General features: G+C 52.4%; 1 protein-coding gene across 6 annotated transcripts in view; it reads right to left on the bottom strand.

The window, feature by feature from the left end:
- Positions 1-16,436, bottom strand: part of TENM4 (teneurin transmembrane protein 4) — a 708,342-nt gene that overhangs the window by 452,276 nt on the left and 239,630 nt on the right. For 5 of the 6 annotated variants that reach the window (XM_055123103.1, XM_055123101.1, XM_055123105.1 and 2 more), the window contains exon 3: positions 9,090-9,187. The exons of the other annotated variant lie outside the window; for it this stretch is intronic. The gene's annotated coding sequence lies outside the window, so the exon portion shown is untranslated. The remainder of the gene's footprint in view (positions 1-9,089; positions 9,188-16,436) is intronic. 6 annotated transcript variants of the gene reach the window in all.

Raw genomic sequence — 16,436 nt, forward strand, 5'->3', positions numbered from 1 at the left:
AGGTCGAGACCAGGTCATAGGCGGTGACACTTTCTTGGTGAGGCAGTACCCCACTACCAGCAGTACCCCACTAAGGTAGAGGGAGGCAGTACCCCACTACCAGCAGTACCCCACTAAGACGTTCAAAAGAAATGCTCTTTTGGGACCAGAACAATATTATAGTGGGCAGGGCATTTGCCTTGCACGTGGCCAACCTGGATTCAATCCTGGAACCCCTGTAGTTCCCTGCACAACACCAGAAATAAATTCTGAGCATCACTGGGTATAGCTGCCAAACAAACACCATAAAAGAGATGCTTCGTATATAAAGCACTGGTTGAACTCTACAAGAAGAAAACATCCAACCCCATCAAAAAATGGGGCAAAGAAATGAACAGAAACTTTACCAAGGAAGAAATACGAATGGCCAAAAGGCACATGAAAAAGTGCTCTATATCACTAATCATCAGAGAGATGCAGATCAAAACAACCACGAGATACCACCTCACACCACAGAGACTAGCACACATCCAAAAGAACAAAAGCAACCGCTGTTGGAGAGGATGTGGGGAGAAAGGGACCCTTCTACACTGCTGGTGGGAATGCCGACTGGTTCAGTCCTTTTGGAAAGCAATATGGACGATTCTCAAAAAATTAGATATTGAGCTCCCATTTGACTCAGCAATACCACTGCTGGGAATATATCCCAGAGAGGCAAAAAAGTATAATCGAAACAACATCTGCACATGTATGTTCATCGCAGCACTGTTTACAATAGCCAGAATCTGGAAAAAACCCGAATGCCCTAGAACGGATGACTGGTTGAGGATACTTTGGTACATCTATACAATGGAATACTATGCAGCTGTCAGAAAAAAGGAGGTCATGAATTTTGTATTTAAGTGTATCGGCATGAAAAGTTTCATGCTGAGTGAAATGAGTCAGAAAGAGAGAGACAGACATAGAAAGATTGCACTCATCTAGGGTATATAGAATAACAGAGTGGGAGACTAACATCCAAGAATTGTAGGAATAAGTACCAGGAGGTTGGCCTCACATTCTGGAGAAAGGGCAACTCAGAGAAGGGATCACCAACCATAATGTAGTCGATCGAAGGCCATGTGGGGGAAGGGAGTTGCGGGCTGAATGAGGGCTAGAGACTGAGCACAGTGGCCACTCAACACCTTTATTCCAAACCACAACAGCTAATTAGAGAGAGAGAACATAAGCGAATGCCCTGCCACAGTGGCAGAATGGGGTGGGGGGAGATGGGATTGGGGAGGGTGGGAGGGATGCTGGGTTTACTGGTGGTGGAGAATGGGTACTGGTGAAGGGATGGGTTCCCGAACTTTGTATGAGGGAAGCATAAGCACAAAAGTGTATAAATCTGTAACTGTGCCCTCACGGTGATTCACTAATTAAAAATAAATTTTAAAAAAAGAGAGATGTTTCTTTGAGAGGTCTGTATCAGACACTTCTGCCTGATATTATGAGTACAGGGAGAAGAAAGAAAGTGCGCCACTGGATGTGGGGAGAAAGGGACTCTCCTTCACTGCTGGTGGGAATTCCGACCAGTTGAGCCCTTTGGGAAAACAGTATGGATGGTTCTCAAAAAACTAGAAATTGAGTTCCCATTAGACCTAGCAATACTACTTCTGGGAATATATCCCGGAGAGGCAAAAGAGTATAGCAGAAATGACATCTGCATTTGTATGTTCATTGCAGCACTGTTTACAATAGCCAAAATCTGGAAAAAAATCCAAGTGCCCAAGAACAGATGACTGGTTAATGAAACTTTGGTACATCTACACAATGGAATACTATGCAGCTCTTAGAAGAGATGAAGTCATGAAATTTGCATGTAAGTGGATCAACTTGGAAATGTTGATGGAAATGTTATGTGGAAAGTATGTTAAGTGAAATGAGTCAGAAAGGGACATAGAAAGATTGCACTGATCTTTGGAATATAAAGTAACAGAATGGGAGACTAACACCCAAGAATAGTAGAGATAAGGACCAGGATGTTTGCCCCACGGCTTGGAAGCTGGCCTCGCATGCTGGAGAAAAGGCAGCTCAGATAGAGAAGGGAACACCAAGTCAAGGGTGTTGGGAGGACCCGCTCAGGTTGGGAGATGCGTGCTGAAAGCAGATTATAGACCAGCCACTCAATACCTCTATTGCAAACCACAACAGCCAGAAGGAGAGAGAGAACAAAAGGGAATGCCCTGCCACAGAGGCGGGGTGGGGTAGATGGGGCGGGGGTGGTGGGATGGATACTGGGAACATCGGTGGTAGAGAATGGGCACTGGTAGAGGGATGGGTACTCCATCATTGTATGACTGAAACATAATCACGAAAGTTTGTAAGTATGTAACTGTACCTCACGGTAATTCTCTAATAAAAAATAATCTCAATAAAAGCATATTAAAAGAAAAAAATAGAAAGTGCGCCATGTGGCACTAAACACCCAAGGTCAAATAACTTGCCAGCCCATGAGAGGTGGTGGAAAAAGCAACCACAGGCTTTAGAACCAGACTGACTTGCATTTGAACCCCAGTGATAGGATCTTCCACACAATATTGGAGTTGTGCAAGGCAAGGCAAGGTGTGTGTGAGTGTGTGAGTGTGTGTGTGTGTGTGTGTGTGTGTGTTTCAGTTCATTCATCTGTGAATTGAGGAAAATAACACAAAGAGCTTTGATAACAGAGAACGACTAAAGGCCTGGTAGTGGCAAGTGCTCAGTTAGCTGTTAGGGTCTTCATTCTTTTCCTCATTTTCCCTTCTTCCTAGAGGACCAGTATGATTGATTTAATCATGAGTGGGAATTAGCAGTAGGTGGCTTTTATCTGTGCATTGGTGACAAGTCTCCCGTACGTATGCCTGCGTGTACCACCTAGCTGAGGCCTGCACAAAAGCTTCCCGTGGAATCTGGTTCTTAAGTAAAAACTACAAAAGGCCCAGCTCTTGTGCGTGCTTCTGGGAGCTAACCCACCCTTCCACCACTTCCCCCCTGGAAATGCTATTTTCTAGTAATACTTCCAGAGTACTCTTTGAGGAGGATGGTAAGAAAGAGGCATTTAACAGCTAAATGGGAGGGTCTAAATTTAGTACAGCAGGGAGGGTGCTTGCCTTGCACATGGCCGGCCCAAGGTCAATCCCTGATGCCATATGGTCCCCTGAGCACTGCCAGGAGTTGAGTGCAGATCCAGGAGTTACCCCTGAGTATCATGGGACTGTGGCCCAAATGAAACAAAATCAAACAAATTGCAGGGTCTCAAGGGGATTTTGGCAAGTGGATCTAGATGGAAGAAAGCATTCTGGACCCAGAGATGTGTGTGATGATGATTCAGATGTTCCCAAGGTGTCCAGTCTCTTTCCAGGAGAACTGGCCACTGCTTCCTACTGGGCCTGTCCTTACAGCTCACGTTTTTCCTACCCTCTGCTGAACTCAGTACCCGGCCCTCTTGGACCCCTGGTGTTCCTAGAGCCCCGAGGTCCCCGAAGTGCTCCCAGCAAGACTGTGGGAGAAAACCGTGACCTTTCACTCCTCAGCCCTTCTGAGAGGCAGTGGAGTCTTCTCACTGGAAGGTAGTGACACAGACATTGTCTCGGAAGCCTCATAGGAAGGCGATTTTCCCAAGAGTAATCCAATGCTACTCCATTGATTTTGCATGTCTTGGAAAAGTCATTTTCATTTAAAAATAATACTATGTTATGTTGATATAGAAGCAAATTAATGCTACTTCAAATATTTCAAGAGATCCACAGAAACAAAAACTCTTGGGGTTCCTTAATCATTTGGTAGCATGAAATAGGATTCTGGGACTGGGTAATTAAGAGGGGGAGCTTGAGGGTGTCCTGTGAAGGAGGCAGGGATTGGCAGAGGCAGGCAGCCTGGTGGGCACCACAGTGCAACCTTACGGCCTTCCTGCCTCTCCAGCCCTGGCCCTTGGGCCCCGTTCGTGTGAAACCTCAGTGGCAGACTAGGCCCACTAGCTCTCAGTTGAAGCCTCTTCCTGGGATTAGATATGTGAGGACAGAATAGGCCAGGCCCAGAATAATGACCCAATAACCCTGAGTTGCATTTTCCTAGTGGCTAAATAAAAACAAAAAAAATGTGCTATGTTGGTGCAGAAGTAAATTACATCTTTCTGCATGCTTATTGGCCAAAATTTTGCAATTTTTCTATGTGCTTATTGGCCAGGTTCATATTTTCTTTGAAAAAAAAGTCTATTAGATTCAGTCCATTTTATTTTGTTTGTTTATTTTTGGTTTGCTTTTGGGACACACCCAGCAATGCTCAGAGGTTACACCAGGATTTGCACTCAGGAATTATTCTTGGTGGTACTTTGGGATGCTGGGAATCGAACTCAGGTTGGCCTCGTATAAGGTGCTATATCCTATCCACTGTACTATCTCTCTAACCCAAGACTCAGTGAATTTTAGAATTAGACTACTTGCGCTTCCACTATAGAGCTGAAAGAGCTTTCTACTTTCTGGTAGCCTATACTTCTAGAAAGATCCTCACGCAAACGTGATGTACAGGCTGATCATATCTTGGTGTGATATCTGTGACCTGCAAGCATTCTCTCACATTCCTGGCTGATTTCACTTTCTTGATGGTATCCTTCCAGGTACAAAAGCCTTATATTTTTATAAAATATGCCATTTTATATTATTTTTTTGCAAAAGATATATTGTATACAATATATACAATATATACAATATATAACTCCCCCTCCTGAGTGTGTCAAATCATTGCCTCATGCAAGGTTACAAATAACAATGCTGACATTTTGTACCAGCTTTCCATCTTAGATTTATTATTTATTTACTTAGGGTTTGTGAGTGCTCAGAGGTTACTCCTGGCTCTGTGCTCAGGAATCTCTCCTGGAGGGGCTCAGGGGACCACATGGGGCACCGGAGATCAAACTCTGGTTGGCATGTGCAAGGCAAAAGCCCTACCAGCCGTACTTTCACTCCAGCCCATTTTCATTTTCAGTTTAGGTCACTGACCCACGAGGTATTTGGTGTGAGGGCAAGATCTGACCTCTTTGCTCTTGCTTGTGGATCCCAGGCTGCCTCAGCACCACATTGCTCAAAAGATGGGTCTGTGCCTCTGAGCCTTAGTTATCTCAGCTCTGATTTGACTTAGCACAGTCCCTCTGGAGGTGCTATATTTAGCCTTTCCGTGGTAGAGGAGAGAGAAAAGTGCTCTGCTCGGGAGATGGCAGAGGGTCAGTGCATGTGGCAGAAAGAACAAAGCAGAGATAGGAAAATGCTCCACATGACTTATCAGTTATGAGCCCTGCCAGCGAGTTCCCATCCTAAGTAAGCATCTCCCACCTCTTCATCTTCCACTCTCCAGAGGCTGGAGGGTGGGCTGCAGTGTTTTTCCTGGGCACCCCCTCTCTCTCGCTCCTGATCATCTTTCTTCTTTCTCCCCCTCCCCCAACCAACCTTAACTTTTATATCAAATGTTCCTAAAATGAATTAACTAAGCAACTATGAACCCACTCATGCTGTCTGGCAAGGGGAGGCAGGAATAAGGGACTGACTGGAGTCAATCCATGGAAAGGCCTCTGCTTGCAGGACACAAAAGAAAACCCTAGAACAACTACTGTTGCTGCACTGCCCCCGGGGGTGTCTGGAGGGAGATGCCCTCACCGGTACGGTGCCCTGCTCGCCTCACGCCTCCTCCCACCTCAGAGACGCCCTCTGAAGCCGCGCTCCCTTCTCTGTGTTTGCAACACCTCCAGATTTAGTTTTCTCTCTGAATTTCATTAGTGTCCCATTTGCCTTCTCGTTCTGCTCTCTGAGGCAGGCGGCAGGCGCTTAGCGGGAGGGGACCAAGCTCAAACAAGAGATCCCCTCTCCCAGCTGTGGGCGAAGGAGTCCAACGAGGCAGGAAGCCCGGGGTGGCCTTGTGGGTCAGCTGGGCTCGAGCCAATCCTAACTGCACGCCACGCCTGAAGCGGGTCTGCTGCATGTGCCTTAACCCCCTGCAGGGTGACAGGCAGCGTGGGGGAGGGCTCTGTGGTGTGGGTCAGGGAGTATCCCGCCGGGGAGGCGTGAAGGGAAGCTGGGAAGGAGAGCACGGAACGCAGAATCTGGTGCACGGGTCTTTGGTTGTTCACTCATTCCTCTCGCCTCTGGGTATCAGGTTGCCTCAGCACCACTTTGCTCAAAAGATGGGTCTGTGTCTCTGAGCCTCAGTTCAGCAAGCGCCTGCTGTATGCATGAAGTGTTCCAGGCATGGAGACGCCATGGCATCAGCACGAAGCCGGTGCCTGCCAGAAGGGGAGAGAGCTAAGAGACATTACCCGGGGAACAGGGACGGTATCGTGCAGAGAAGTGCTCAGGAGCAAGGTTCAAAGGGAGCTGAGATCAGGAGAACGAATCTGAGCAGAGGGTGTGGGTACAGACCACCCCCCTTATCCCTCCCCTGCACCCCAACCACCACTCACCCTGCAGTGGTGGCGAGGAGCGGGGTGAGGGAGGAGCAGGGTGGGCCCTGGCCTTCCCAGCGGGAGGAGGAAGCGTGTGCCTTTGTTTTATCACAGCCGGGATCTGCTGGGCTCTACTGGGCCCATGCCCCTGTGACAGACGGCGGGACAGAGGGAGGCAGCAGGCCCCCGGGGAGGTGGCTGCAGGGCTGTAGCCCTGAGTCAGTGGCCTGGACCAGAGGTGGGACTGAGGACGGGAGAGTGAAGGGGCTGGGGGAGAGGGCAGAACACAGAACACAGGCCGGGAGCCACAGGAGAGAACAGCCCAGACAGAAGCAGCCCCCTATGCCAGGGGGGTTACCGAGTAACCAGGCTCGCTGAGGCGTGGCCAGCTACCCCTCCCTCCCTGGCTTGGGCCTGGGTCTGGGGGCTACCTGGGCTGAGCTCCCTGAGGGCCCCCCGACCGCATGGAGAGCAGTGGGCTGTGTCACAGTGTCACAGGAAGAAGCACCTTATTGGTTAAGATGGAGCGGAGGGGCCTGGAGCATGAGGGCAGCGTGCTGGCGTTTCAACCGCCAGCACCGCAGACTCCCTGGAGCCTCACCAGGAGTGATCCTGAGCACAGAACCAGGAGCAAGCCCTGAGCACAGCCGGGTGTGGCCCAACCACCACCACCAGCCCCAATCAAATCACAAAGCAGAAGAAAATGGAGAGGGGGAGGGCATTCTGTGTTTGACGTTAACTCTCGCGTCTCCTGACACCAAGCATGGGGATCAGGGTGGGATGCTGGCGTGCTGACATGCTCCGGCTGACAGCAGAGGACAGCCCTGCACCGGCCACTGTAACCCCCAGAAACTGCGCCTGGCGCTGGGGTTCCCAGGAGTGTTCGGTCTATGCTGATTCACCTCAGTAAGTGAATGCGTCAGAGGCTCTCTGAGGCCAAAACTCAGTGCGTCTCCCCGGGAGACTCCGGCAAGAGCGAGTCTTGAAGCCTCGATTCCCTTCCCTGCAGAGCAGAAATCCTGATCCTCAGGTGACAGCTGCTGCTCCTGCAATCAGCTCTCCCCGAGGCTTGGCGGAAGCAGGCCCCGAGCTGGGCCCACGGGCTGGGGTCACTTCTGGGCAGACAGAAGCCAGGCTCAGCGCCGTGGCCCGTCAGCCCTCTGCGCTGGTACTCAAGGACGGACACCTCCTGGTCATGTGCCATCACTGGCCGTGGAAGGACAGGGAGTGTGTGCAAGGGGCCTGTGGCCTCTCCGGCTGAGAGTGGGAGCTGATTTCTACTGCAGCCTGGCTGAGTGTGTGAGATACGGGCTTCCACCCCCCGAGGTGGCTCGGAGGGCGACATGGACTCCGGGGCTATATGACATCAGAAGGGCTCAGCAAGGCCTGGCTTCCGGACCTGCTCTGTTGATTTTTCTTTTCTGATGGGGGGAGGGGCACACCTGGCAGTGTTCAGGGCTGACTCCTGGCTCTGTGCTCAGGGAACTGGATACTAGGCCGGGACAGAGCCCGGCCGGGCAGGTGCCAGGCAAGCCCCTCCACACTGGGCCATCTCTCTGCACCCACCCCCTTCAGTCTTTCTCATGGCAACCAAGTCTCCTCCTGCGTTCTACTTTCCCTCGGTCATGTTCTCTTCCTTTTGCCGCAACCCCCCCCCCCCTTCCCCGAGTCTGCCTCTCCGCTGTGGCACGGGTTCACCAGCATCACATCTATGCTCCCACTGTCCATGGGAGCATGGTAAAGGGCTGGCGGCTCCTTCTCTAGCTGGACACAGTCTTTCTTTTTTTTTTTGAGTCACAAACAAAAAATGTGCACAGAGGTTATTCCTGCCTCTGCACTCAGGAATCACTCCTGGTGGTGCTCAGGGGGACAATACGGGATGCTGGGAATAGAACCCGGGTCGGCCGTATACAAGGTAAATGCCCAACCCATTATGCTATCGCTCCAGCCCTTGGAAACAGTCTTACCAGCAGGGCTTCCTGGCACCACTCTTCTACACGGGGGTAGGGGTGAGATCTGCAGGGAGCCCCTGGCCGCCGAGCTTGGCCCCAGCCCTGTCCTCTGGCCAGCTCCCATCACCTCCTCCCCTCTCCTCGGTCATACCCTCACCCTGCACCACTGCAGGGAGAACCCTCACACACAGACCCGCCCTGAGCTCCTGGACCCCACAAGGGCCCTGATGCCCAGGGCAGCCTATGAGCCTTTGCGGGGATAGGGGGCCCTCCCGGCAATACTCAACCAACCTGGCTGGCAGTTCCTCTGAGGGAGGGTACAGAGCCAGGGATAAGCCTGGGCCAAGCCAGCAGTGCTGGGAGGACGGGACATACAGGACACACACAGGACATACACTTCGACTCCTGAGCCCTGGGCTCCAGCCCCTCTCAGCCCTGCCTCATGGTCTACGACCTGCCGGTGATTCCGGCTGCCAGTGCACACCCCAATCCCATCATGCTACCCCCTCTCCGCCTGCCGCCTGGCTCCCGCACCCCTCCCCCTCCCCCAGCCCTCCCACTGCATCTGCTTCCTGGGAGGCAGCCTGTGGCCCATCTGACATCTTCAGTTTCCGTGTGAAAGACTTCAAGCAGAGCACAGGGCCGGACTCGGCAGAGCCACAAACATACAGAAGCCAGCGCGGGAGGGCAGAGGAGACAAGGGCACTGACCTGGCTCCATGTCAGCAGGGCACGGGTCAGCAGGGTCTGCAGGCCTGGTCGCCCTCTCTCCAGGGCCATCGCATCCTGCGGGGCGGACTGGATCCTTTCTGTGAAGCAGAGAATGCAGATGGGTCTGAGCACAGTGGCCAGCTGCCCTGACCCTCTGCCAGACCCGTCCCCAGCTGTGGGTGCAAACGGGCCCTTGGGAGACTGTCCACCAATAACGAAGAGAGGCAGAGACAGAGGCGTCCCAAATACCCTGCGATTCCCGTGTCAGCCTACTTCCTCCATGCTGTCTTCTTGGCTTCCCCTCTGCTCCCATCCCCTTCTGCACGGTGGGAGGCCTGGTCTTGTCCACATCGTGCTGGCAGGTTTCTCACACACTGACCCAAGGTCAGGGGCTGCTGCCGGCAGCACAGGGACGGGAGGGAAGAGGCTGGTCATTCTGGAGAGGCAATGAGGTCTGCATCAACACTAGAGGTGTCACCTTTCCTGGAAATCAATACACTGTTTCCAGATCCTGGTGACAGAACACGCACTGCCATAGATACAGGTGTGCACGTGCCCTTTTCCGTGAATGCTTTTGTGTTTGGGGAGCAGACGCCAGGAGTGATCCATATACCACTGCCTTAGCTGTGGAATACTATGCAGCTGTAGAAAGGACAAAAATTCTACAATTTGCTGCTACATGGGTGGAACTAGAGGGCCTCATGCGGTGATATTTAAAGGTTAAGTTGAATCTTTAGCTCTGCTCTCTGCCTGTGCCCTTGAACTCAGATATGCCTGATCTGGGCGTATTGTTACAGCAATGGGAAAGTCAGAAACTCAAGCAGGAAATGAAGCATAGGTGACCAGGGAGGCAGCCAGAGAGGGGAGTCCTGAGCGGCCCATTCTGGGAGCCCGGGAGAGAGAAATAGGTCATAAACCACAAACCTGAGCAGAACAGAACAGAAGGGCCCCAATCCACCCATTACCTAGGTGGGAAGGAAAGCGGAGCCATTCAAACAATTGGTAAAGTATTAAGTGTATCTGTGGGACCAACGTCAGGATGTATCCACCACAGACATTCCCAGCGACAGGGGCCCCATTATGAGTCCCGTGTTGTGCTCCTCCTGCCTCAATGTACTCTAGTGTATTATTACAACGCAACCAATCAAGAGACTCCATTCCAGTGCTCCCCCTCCATCCCCCAATTTTATTTTATTAAAGCACCATGAGTTACAACTTTTTTCATAGTTGGGTTCCTGACATACAGTGTTCCGGCACCCATCCCCCACCAGAGTTCCCAGGTTCCCTCTCCTGCCCCCTCCCCAGCCCTGGCCTGCCATCTTCACAGGCACCTTTTAAGTTTGGAAGTTAAAGTTTGGGTGTTGCAATGTCAGCACTGTTGACTCTGTGGTTTGAGTATTTAGCGCTATCATTCCTTCACACCACAGATGTACCAGAATCCCCATGAGCCCTGCCCTGTGGCTCCTCATCTATCTCTTCTCCTCTCCCACTTCACTCTATTTCTTTCTCCTCCCTATCTATACTCTGGGGCCAAAGGTGATCTTGCCCCCCCCCCCAGCCCCTTCAACCACTCCATTTCCTCATCCAGTAACTCCACCACATGTAACTGCATCCTTGTGCTCTTATTTTTCTTTCACCACTTCCATGATTGCCAGAGAAAAAACTCCAATGGAAGTGCTCTGTACTGCTGCTCTGGGTTGCAAGTTCAGGTGATTGCCTAGCTGTGGTTTGACTTGAGATGAAATAATTAAACCTCCTTCGTTTCTTGCCTGGACGTGTTCTTGGTGAGATTACTTAAGCAAATTCCTTCACAACAAAGCGGAGCCATCAGCCGGACGGAGAGGGACACATACAGAATGACCTCTCAGATGTGGGGTACAGGGACAAACAGTAAGGGAACAACAAATGGCCAGGGGCAATGGGACTGGAGAGCTGGTCCACAGAGCTGAGACTACAGGAAATAGGGGTGTAGGGGGACTTGAATGGGTGGAGGAGGGTCTTCAGGACACTGGTAGAGGTAGGTGTGGCCATAGGTGCATGAAACTATCATGAACAGTACAGGAAACCACTGCACCTCAATAAAGAGGTTGGCAAGAAACAAACACCCTTAAGGCCTTGTTTGCCTATTTGGGGGAGGGTCTCCCACAGACCAGATTTGGGAGCTACCCTCTGTGATCCTCAGACAGTCTCAGACAGGGTTCAGTGCCAGGCCCCGAGGATGTGGTGCCAGGGGCCATCAGGACACACTTCGTGATGCTGGGGACGGATCCCTGGTCAGGTGAGTGCCAGGCCTGACCCTGATCCTTGTGCTGCATTCAGGCCTGCCACTCAACCTCTCCGAGCCTTCCACTCCTGCCCCTTGAACAGACCCTTGTCCCCCACCATCCTCCGCATCAGGAGTGCCTGGAGATTCCTGGACAAGTCCTTCCATACGCCACTTCTGGTTGCATCTATTTCTCATCTAACAGAGAACAGAAGCTAGAAGCAAGCAGCACCCAAATCCCCCCTCTCCCTAGGATCCTCCAGCAATGACTCGTCCCTGCCTCTCCAGGCCTGGGGCGATATCTGTGCCAACGAGGATCATAGCTTAGACAGGGAGTCCCAGGTCCCCCAAAGGAGGCAGAGGGGAGATGCAAAGGCTGCACTTGGCCCCCTCAGTCACGCGAGAGGACAAGCTGGGACGTGAACACAGGTCATCAAGGACTCCAGACCCATGAGGCTTTGTTGTGCCCAAACCCACTCACTGCCAAGGGCCAAAACACCTTTAAAATATAGTTTAAGGAATGGGCCAGAGGGATAGTACAGTGGGTATGGCACTTGCTTTGCTTCTAGCCAACATGGATTCGATCCCCACCATCCCATACGGGCCCCCTGAGCAATACCAGGAGTAATTGCTGAGCACAGAGTCAGGAGTAACCCCCAAGCATCTCCAGGTGTGGCCCCAAAACAAACAAAAGCAAAAATATATTTAAGAGGCCAAGCTATAGTACAGCAGGTATGGTGTTTGCCCTGCACATGGCCAACCTGGGTTCAGTTCCCAGAACCACATTTAGTTACCTGAGCCCACCAGGCGTGACCCCTGAGCACAGAATCAGGAGTAAGCCCTGAGCACCACTGGGTGTGGAACCCCCTTAAATAACTTAAGTTCCTGTGTTTCTTTTTTATTTTTTCATTTTATTGGCAGCACCATGGTTCACCATACTACAGACACCAGCGTTCCATGCGTGCAATATTCCAGGCTCTGCCCTCCGCCAGAGTGTGCCCTTCTCTCCACCACTGTCCCAGGGCCCCCCCTTACTCTTGTCCCCCCACTCGGTAAGCTTCGTTCTACAGACCAGTTTTCCGGTTCTATTGCCTTTGGCCATTTGTTATTATTTTGATATGAAAGGTGCACAAGGTAAAGAATAACATATGAATTATCCATTTGGATGTTGGAGATAATGAAATAAAAATAGAGACATCATTTGAGGCAGGGGAGGATGCATATGCTGTGCATGCACGGAGCCCTGGTTCAGTCCCCAGAGCCCTACGCCCCATCCAGCACTCCAGCACCACTGGGCATGGCCCTGGGGCTCCAGTGGGCCCCATCACAGGCTTGCACTCAACCATCCAGTTCTGCTGACTGAGTATCATCAGAGCAGTCACAACCCGGCGCTGGGGAGGTGCCCCTCACCCCCCAGAGGCATCATCTGAAAAATTCCCTGAACACAGAGTGGACAAAAAAGACCAGGGTCCTAGCTCAGAAGACATGATCGTCTATTATACGCAGAGAAATTACTGGTAATTTCCATTACAAACCTAATTGTTCTCAGAGTGAAATTTTGCAAGCTTCATCTACCTGTCCTATGCTTCCTTCCTGTGATTTCTTGGTGTTCTAAACACCCCCACCCCCACATACACAACTGTATTGGCCACGAGCACTCGCCAGGCTCTGCCCAGGGGCAGGGTCCCCCAGCACCCCAGTGGGGTGGTCTGAAGCCCAGGCAGAGGCCCAGAGGGACCAAAATACAGCTAAAGGGGTCAAAGTGGGAGATGAATCTAAGGACGTTCTGAGATTCCCACAACGCTCCCTGAGGTGAAACCCAGGCAGTGTCCCCAGTAGGTACAACTCACTTTGTCTCAAACCAGCCCCCAGGAGCTGCTGCGCCTCCACGTCTATGAACGATGCTTTGAAGGGCCCCATCACCACCCAAGCTCTCCCGGAGTGAGGCTGTTATATGCTGGTAGGACACTCGCTCCCTGCCCAGCTATGTCCTGTGTCCAGTGCCCAGTGGCGTCACTGTGGCTTTGTCCCTAGTGGTCCTGCTGGGTCCCAGGCATGTGCCCTGAGAGGGATGAAGCATGCAGGTTCTTTCCCAAACATGTTTCCTTCGCCAGTGCCTCCGGGCAAAGCTGGGGCTTCAGACTCTCCTCTGGACACACGGTCCACATTCCCCTCCCAGGCGCTGCCGGGACGGGGTGGCACCCACGCTGGCTGGCGGTGCTGAGAGAATCTCACTCCTGCCCTCGCAGTGCTCCAGATCTAGTGCTCACTGGGGTAGCTGTGGTGCCCACCGGGCAGTGCTCACTCTCTCTCCACTATGCTCACTGGGGGCATACACTGCAGGAGACTCGAGAACTATGGGCTACAACAGAGAATGAAGGAAAAGGCAGAAAGAGACCCCAACCCCCCGGGAGAATGGCGTTGATGTAGAAAATTGCTGAGCCAAGAGTACTATGATTTATCTCCATCTGCCCCCAAGAAAAAAAATTCCTTTAGACAAGCCCACAACAAAGATGTTTGTTGCAATCTATGGAGACTCTCTGAGGTGTTCAGCTCAGGGTCTGGACCCTGTGAGGTTACGACAGTTGAGCACGTGACCCAGGCGTGCTGTCCACTGGTCATGGTTTACAGAATCAAAGCAATAAAGATCGCACAAAGGGGGCTCTCAGCCCACAGGGTTGCTCGTCCCGACACCCATGATTTTTCTCTTATTTCTGTCTCATTTTCTTCAACCTCTGTGACACCCCGTTTCAACCCTGTGACCTGGGAGCACAGCACAGGGTGGTGGCAGCCGGGGGCACCAGACAGCTCAGCAAGGAAGGGCCTTGGCATTCCTGAGTCCATTTAGGACAGATTTTATTTTGTTATTTGTCTGTTTGTTTGGGGGGCATTGCCAACAGCGCTCAGGGCTTTCTCCTGGCACTGGGCGCAGGGATCACTTTGGGCAGGTCTCAGAGGACCTGATACGGGGCTAGGGACCAAACTGGCCACATGGGCTGGCCACATGCAAGGCAAGTGCCTTAACCCCTGAAACCATGTGGCCCATGAATATGGCTTTTCTGTTCTTTTATTTATAGTGAAGCAAGATATAGTTTTATTGATTGAAGCTTATTTAGAACGATGTGAGGGGAGCAAAAGAGAGGAAATGTGTGTTCAAGAGAGAACATGGGCTTCTCTAGAGTAGGAAAAAAAGGTTAGCAAAGAGACAGAGGGACAAACAAGTGATATCCATGTTCTAGAGAGATCCCGGGCTTGGAGAGCAAGTAAAGAGACAGATGACAAACAAGCGAGTCAGGTGTTCAAGGGAGAACAGGCCACGCGTTTCATTTTAAAGCTGGTCCGCGTCTGGACGGCAGGAATCATGTGATTCCATTCTGGTGATGGCAGCTCCTGCAGCTGCCGGTGGGCCTTAGACCAATCACTGAAGTAGAGAGAGTCACGGACGCACACTGTACCCCACGCCCCCCGGAAGTGGATGTGCACAGAAGGCCTCCACAAGGGAGTCGGGAAATCTGGGCCTCTTACTACCCTGGAGCCAGGGGCCCTTCCCCGTGCCCCCTCTCAGCATCCGTCCACTTCTGCCCACGGTGGCAGGCCAGCTTGTCCCGAGCCCACCGTGCGATGGACTGTTCAAGGAGCAGCTGTGCCGCTCCACAGACCCCAGGAGGGAACAAAGTCCCAGATGGCTTCCTGCGATTTCCCAAGGAAACTGGCTGTGTGGCTCCACCCAGGAAGGCCTGGAAGGTTTGTGCAGCTCCTTGGGGTGGGGCCCAGACTTGCCAAGGGGAAGGTCATTGGCAGCGCTGCAGGAACGGGGTGCAGCAAGTGTGCCCACGCTCTGGCCCGGAGGCTGCCCCCAGGTTCTGCTCAGGGTCTTATCTGTGGTTCCTTACAGTGAGCCACTGCAAGCAGAGGCTTATGTGTTGTCTTGGACAGACCAGAAGACGCCACTAGAGCAGAGGAAGAGTTCAGCAGGGATGCTGGCCCTGCACAGAACCACCCTGCGAGAGGCTAGAGCCTGGATCCTGCACCCGTGAGAACGGGCAAAGGCATTCTGCTCGGGGTGAAGGGCATGAAAGGAAGAGTGTGCAGAGTGAAAGCGCTTGCAAACACTGGCGAAAGACAAGTGGGCAGGCGGCAGGTGGATGGCTCTGAGGGGCTTGTCTGTACCTTCCAGAACTTGCTAGTCTCACCCGGGTGAGTCTGAAGCCCTGCGAGCACATCCTCAATGCTTCTGGCAGTCAAGCGGGCCAAGACAGCTGAAGTGCAGCTCTCGCCGCTGAGGTGCTCCTGGAGCACGGGGGCTTTGCTCCGCCTCATGCTCAGCTTCACTGAGCCTCACCCTCCTTCCACGTCTGCGGCCCCGAATCACCTTCCGAGAGCCTGGATAGATGCCTGCGTTTCCCCCGAAGCCATCTCTGTCATTCCTGGTCTCTCACTGCACTACTGGGCAAGCCTCACCCCGCTGCCCCATGCCAGATCTGTCCTGACCCTCCAACTGTCTTGGGAACCAAATCCAAACCCCTCCCGATGCCACTGTCCTCTATACCACCCCGTCTGGCCATGGGAGAGAAAACCAACCCTGCGCTGTCTCAGGTTGCTGAGACGAGGGGAGTTTCGCACCCAGCAGGAATCAGCTGATGTATCTGTATTGCAAACCATAAGGCCTAAGATGAGAGAGATAGAGAAAGAGCGGAAGAGAGAGGAGAGGTGCCTGCCCAAGGCAGGCGGGGGTGGGGGCGGGGAGCTGGGAGGGCTGGGAGGGCAACTGGGGACACTGGGGCTGGGAAATCATACTGGTGGAGGCATGGGTGTTGGGGAAGTGCGTGACTGAAAAACCCGATCATGAGCAACTTTATAAAAATGAATAAATAAAACTTTAAAATTAAAAAATAAACAAAAGAGTGAGCGGATGTCACACAAACTGGGTTTCACAAGAACCTTGTCTTCAAGGACTCTGTCTCCTGCGGGCTACTCTGGGCTGGTTCCGAGCAGAGCACCCTGACAAAGGGGACTGGTAGAGCTCAGCCGTCCCTGCCCGGGTTCTTGCTGGGAATAGATCCCACCCAAAGACGGCAGTGTAG

The sequence above is a fragment of the Sorex araneus genome, chromosome X (genome assembly GCF_027595985.1).
Source record: "Sorex araneus isolate mSorAra2 chromosome X, mSorAra2.pri, whole genome shotgun sequence".
Taxonomy (NCBI): domain Eukaryota; kingdom Metazoa; phylum Chordata; class Mammalia; order Eulipotyphla; family Soricidae; genus Sorex; species Sorex araneus.